Source organism: Cryptotermes secundus, unplaced genomic scaffold, assembly GCF_002891405.2.
Source record: "Cryptotermes secundus unplaced genomic scaffold, Csec_1.0 scaffold1030, whole genome shotgun sequence".
Lineage (NCBI taxonomy): Eukaryota > Metazoa > Arthropoda > Insecta > Blattodea > Kalotermitidae > Cryptotermes > Cryptotermes secundus.
The window spans coordinates 35490-41123 of NW_019741310.1; the positions used below are offsets into that span (position 1 = coordinate 35490).

Sequence of the window (5634 nt, forward strand, 5' to 3'; positions counted from 1 at the left end):
CAAGAGGACGCGGCAGGTTGTTAACTGCATTCCTTTCCTAGAATCTCGTCTAACAGGACCTCACATTGTCTACTTACCCTATAGTGTTCCTGCCTAAACCCAGAGAAGTGCAGTAGCGAAAACATGGCAATGAAAAGGAAAGTTTTAAGCATTGAAGAGAAAGTTAAAGTGATTCGTGAAATATTGTGTGTATTGTCAGTAAAAAGTGCTGTAATATGTCTCTGATATTACACATTTGGGCAATTCCATGATAATGTTACGTTAGTCTGTACTTAACTACGTTTTTCACTAAAAAATGCAACATTTTAACTCAGTTTTTGGTAGATTTTTACGTGACTAACATAAGGCTACTGTGGAAGTGCCCACTTTGGTTACAACGACATTCGTTTATAACGACACTATCTTTAGGTCCCTTTGATGACGTTATAACCAAGTTCTACTGTATTTATTTTCCTCATTTCCTCTGTTAAGTTGAAATCAACACGTGTTTTTGCAAAAAGTAATATTATTCTTAGTTTGTTCAATCTTTTTTTAACGTAATAAATGCCCTTTCACATGAGTGAATTCAATTATTTGTTAATCACAGTCCAAAGAACTTCTGCAGTCTATAATCATGCACTCTCTGCTGGATATGTGCTAAAAAACTCTTTTATTCTTCAGTTCATTGATCAAAGTAGGGCTCCTGCTGTGGATGATGCCAGTTTTTATCAGAATGGACCAGGCTTCATGTCATTTATTTGTAAACCTGTGCTAGAGTGCATTTTGTTCCTGTATGGCTGTGTATGTGGAAGCAGGCATGCCACAAGTCTCTGCAGTGATGATGATGCTACAGCCTTTCTCTGTGTATTACACTGTATTTTATAATGACGTTTTGAATTTTTCAGTCGACATCAGTGCCTGTTATGGACCACCATTCAACACACCCAGGAGATGATGTAGAAGGGTGTGAGGCTGATGAGCTGGCTTTTCAGTTTGCACAGTGGTTTGATTCAGCGCTGAACCAGAATGACGGGCACTGTCTGCGCACACAGCTATATGAGCATTTCTGGCAGAAGTGTAAAATGCAGTTAGTTTTAAGATTCTGAAATGCGTTTTACAGCTGAAGCAAAAAACGGCGCAGATGATGTTGTGAAACTGATCTGTGCTACCAAAATCCAGCACAACTTATATTTCAACGCAGATTTCGAAAATAAAGGGGTTACTGGAAAGAGAGATAAATTTGGTGTGTTCACGGTTAAAGCATATGGCACACTGCATCACCAAAACCAATATACTGGAGAATTTGAGCAGTGGTTTCTGCTCGTAAGGGATCCCTCTGCTGGTAAGGAATGGAAAATCACATGTACAGACCTCAGCCCTGAGGACTGATCTGTACTGACGTTTTATACTCTCCAGAATGGTTCTTCTTTGGAGAGAGGTGGACTATACTGCCAAAACTCTCAAATGCAGGAAATTTAAAATGGAGACAGATAATACAGACTTGAAATCACTGAAACTGAGTATTCAGTGAAGGAAAACATTAATCAGATAAGCATGAACTGAGAGTTCAACTATAATCAAATGAGAAAACAGAAAGTACCTAATGGGGCACATACTTCTGTAATAGGCTCCTTGCAGCTGGTCTACAAATTATAGAGGGTGAGGGAGACAGCTTGTGGTACTTATGCACTTCAAAACTCGAACTCAACATTCTCCATTACTGTAAAAAGATTCCCCTTGAGCAGGTGGGAAGAATTTCCTGGATCCATGTGCTGTGTCACATCAAAACAGTAATGATAACTGGTGTTTCATCATTGATGATAGAAATATCTGGCAGCAAGTCCTCCAAAATACCAGAACCTTCTACCATTTCAACACCCACAAAGGAACCATGGTGAAGCCCGAACAGCCATAATATCAGGATGTTGCCTCCTCAGTCCCACATTATATCTCATGTAGGTCAGCATAACAGGCCTGTCAACAAATGGGAACAGGTATCTGAACCCTCACAACTGTATATTACAATATACACAACTATTATTCTCGATCTCCATCTTCTAGGGTTTTTTAAACACATTCTGGAAATATCTGTTTCACATGAGGTGTAAGGAAGGAAAGATTCCTACTCAGTTTACTACAATGCAGCAGACTACCCATGTGGAAATGGGCCTTGAGTGGTCCTCATCCACAGGCAATTATAACAAGTTTTCACTTGGCTTTTTCACTGACTTTCTTAGGCATGTCTGGTTTCCTGTACCCGAACTAAATTAATGACTGCTCTTAACTCCGGGCTCCTTGGCCCTGCCACAATCCAGAAATTTCCACATAAATACCGCAATGCACGTCCCAGACAATGGAATGATATTATAGATCATTCTAAAGCTCCAATAAGATCAAAATATAACATTCTTCATTTAATATTACCGAGAATCAATGTAAATAAAGTTCACAGTCATTTATAATCCAAATAAAAAAAGAAGACTAGGATTGATCAGTGCCAAATTTGCAATAAAAATTCTGATATGTTGTGCCTATGTACATGTAGCTGAAAACTTCAACAAAATGAACTGTTTCATGAAATCTGATATTCACATTTCTATATCTGTTAACTGTAATCAGCAGTTTGTGTGTAATGATCCAATCCTGAGTTCTTTGTTTATATCCATACCATAGCTAATTAAGCACTATGCCATGAAGATGTATGGGGGTGTATATGTATAGATCCACAGCTGCACATGAAATATGGTTGAAGAGACTGAATAATACATCATTTAAACGAGGGTTGGTTCAAATTTAGTCATGTTTGTAAAGTCAACTAGAACTATTATGTTAATTACGATTACTTACATTATTGGTCTTCTTTCTTACCTTGAGTGGTTAGGAGCAACACTTGGCTATCTATCTCCAGCTTAGCCAAGCATCCTCCACTGTAGTACCAGTACCAATTGTAGGTCTACACACACTTTCTAGTTTTCACAATTATGGGAACCTAACTGGAATAACAGCGCTTGTTAGAGCAGTCTCCCTTTCAGAAATCTGATGTACTTCTGCTTGCACGCAAATACATATTTTGCTATCATTTGTGGTGGAAAACTTGGAAATCTCACAGAAATACATCCGTACACAATTACACACTAGGCATAAATATGACCTACACATGCCAAATGCTAACTTCACTATCAGTAACATACACACATTACCAGTTATGCAATAATCTTCCACTGACAATTAAAAGTTTAAATCGCAACTTTAAAGTATTCTAGCCTACATTAAATTATTACTATCTCTTAACTCACTCCTTCTGATCTGAAAATGACTTTACCTCTACCAAACTATATTAAGCTTTATTCCTATCAGTATGTGCTCTGAATTAAGTTTTGCTGTGCTTGTCTTAAAAATTCTTTTGGCTGCCTAAAGCAATAATAATGAACTCATACTGTTTCTATTAATTCGAAAGCTGAAATTACATTCCCCGTGATGCATATTCTTTTGCCAAAGCATAATTTCGATAACGGCATTTGCAACTCACGATTTCGTTTCAAAAACGTCGTCATCAATACACATAGAAAACCATTCATTTACATGTTATTGTCACTCCTACGTGGATCGAATGAGAAGAAAGAATAAGTGTTCAATCTAACTCTGCTGTATTAAGACTAACTTTTGATACACAAAAAATGTTTTATATATAAACACACACATAACAATACATAAATTCTTTCTCTACACTCATAACCGTGGTACCAAACAAGAATAGAAAAATTTGGAACAGCGCTCGTAGCGCGGTCTATTATTTAAAATTGATTACTATGACGTTGCCAACTCTAGCATTATATTTTAACATTAGAGGGTTGCCAACATAACAGTCCCCCTTAAACAATCTTGGGGAAAAAAAAAAATACTTATTCATGAATCAATCTATCAAAAAATTATTATTTTGAACATCATTTGGACTCTTTTTTCTTAGCACAATCCAAGTGAATTAATAATATCAGTATATTTCCGTACATTTAAACCTTTTGTACAACCATCAGCAACTAATTGATTTCCAAGAATGTAATGTACTGACAATTCCTTTGATTCAACCCTCTCTCTTACAAAATGAACTCTTATGTCAATATGTTTTGTTCGGTCATTACTGACAGGATTTTTTGCTATAGCTAAAGCACCACGATTATCACAAAAAATAGGAATAGTAATTTCCTTGTTACATATATCAAACCACAATTTTCTCAAGAAAATGGCTTCTTTCGCGGTATCTGATAATGCCATATATCATATCATATCATATCATAACATATCATATCATATCTTTTTATATTCTAGTAGATCCAGTTACAGGTATAAAACCATTGGATATAGAACATGTCAAAACAGAAAAATGAGATATGATCCAACAGCTGTTGAAACAAGTTAAAAATATAAATATATATATAACAAAGTTAGCAAGATGCTGGCAAGGCAAATCACAACAAGATTCACAAGCAGAACAAAGTCCTATATCTAAATTAACAATGCTGTGCTAGGGATCAATTAATATGACAAATGTCAAACATAAAAATAATGCAATATAAGACATACACTAGCCATAAATACATATTGAAAACTTTCTCACAAGAATATATAAAGAACCAATACAAACACTGATAAAACAATATATAATTGTAAATTATAATGATAAAATTATTAATATAAACAAAAGTCATGTCCACTATATACACAAATCAAAGTATATGCTCGTCTACAGATTCAATTATAGAACTGTTCAAATGATCTGCGTATGCTATTTGTAAGAATCAAGTTCACCCCTTGAGTTCCATTCATAGTATTCATTTAGGGAATATCATGAGCCAATAAGAAGAAATCTTTTTAAAGCTTGTTTGAATTTAATAATATTATTTGACAAATTCCTAGTGCTTCGTGGAAAATTATTGAATATCCTAATCCCTGAATAATATAAACCCTTCTGCAGCTTAGCAGATTTATTAGTTGGAAAATGTAAATGTGTAACTTGTCTGGTGTTAATGCTATGTATGGCAGAATTAAATTTGTATATGTCGATGTTCTTGGCTACGAATATTAATACAAGATATATATATATTGCGATAATAAGGGCAGAATATTTAATTGCCTAAACAAGGGGATGACAGGAGTCCTTATTCCTTGCCTTCATAATAATTCTCACTATTCTTTTTTGTATTTTAAATATCAAATTACTATGGGTCGAATTGCCCCAGATTATTATTCCATATTATATAATAGAGAGTACATACGCAAAATAAATCATCCTTAAACTCTCCTGAGTCATTACTTCAGACAAGATTCTTATAGAGTAACTAGCCGCACTCAATTTCACTACCAAATGACTTATATCATCTTTCCACGATAAGGTGTTGTCTATAATTAGTCGAAGGAATTTTGTATTACTTGTGCTATTAATTTGGATATCCTCATACTTCAGATTTATGCTTCATTTTGTATTTAATTTTGATGAAAAATGTACATAATTAGTTTTGTCAATATTTAATGTTAGTGAATTAATCATGAACCATTTATTTATTTTGATTAATATCATTTTTAACACCTTAACGTGTTCAACAGAATCATAGTTAAAGCATATTATGCTGGTATCATCAGCGTATAAAATTGGTTTTG

The 5634-nt window shown here is 34.6% G+C and overlaps 1 long non-coding RNA gene across 1 annotated transcript; it reads right to left on the reverse strand.

Annotated features, from left to right (window-relative positions):
• Positions 1-526: 526 nt before the first annotated feature.
• On the reverse strand, positions 527-3735 carry LOC111872729. Its single transcript, XR_002844286.2, has 3 exons — positions 3509-3735; positions 2848-2972; positions 527-1953 (listed from the first exon to the last, which is right to left on the reverse strand). It is a non-coding gene; the product is annotated as an uncharacterized LOC111872729 (long non-coding RNA).
• Between the last annotated feature and the right edge of the window lie 1899 nt (positions 3736-5634).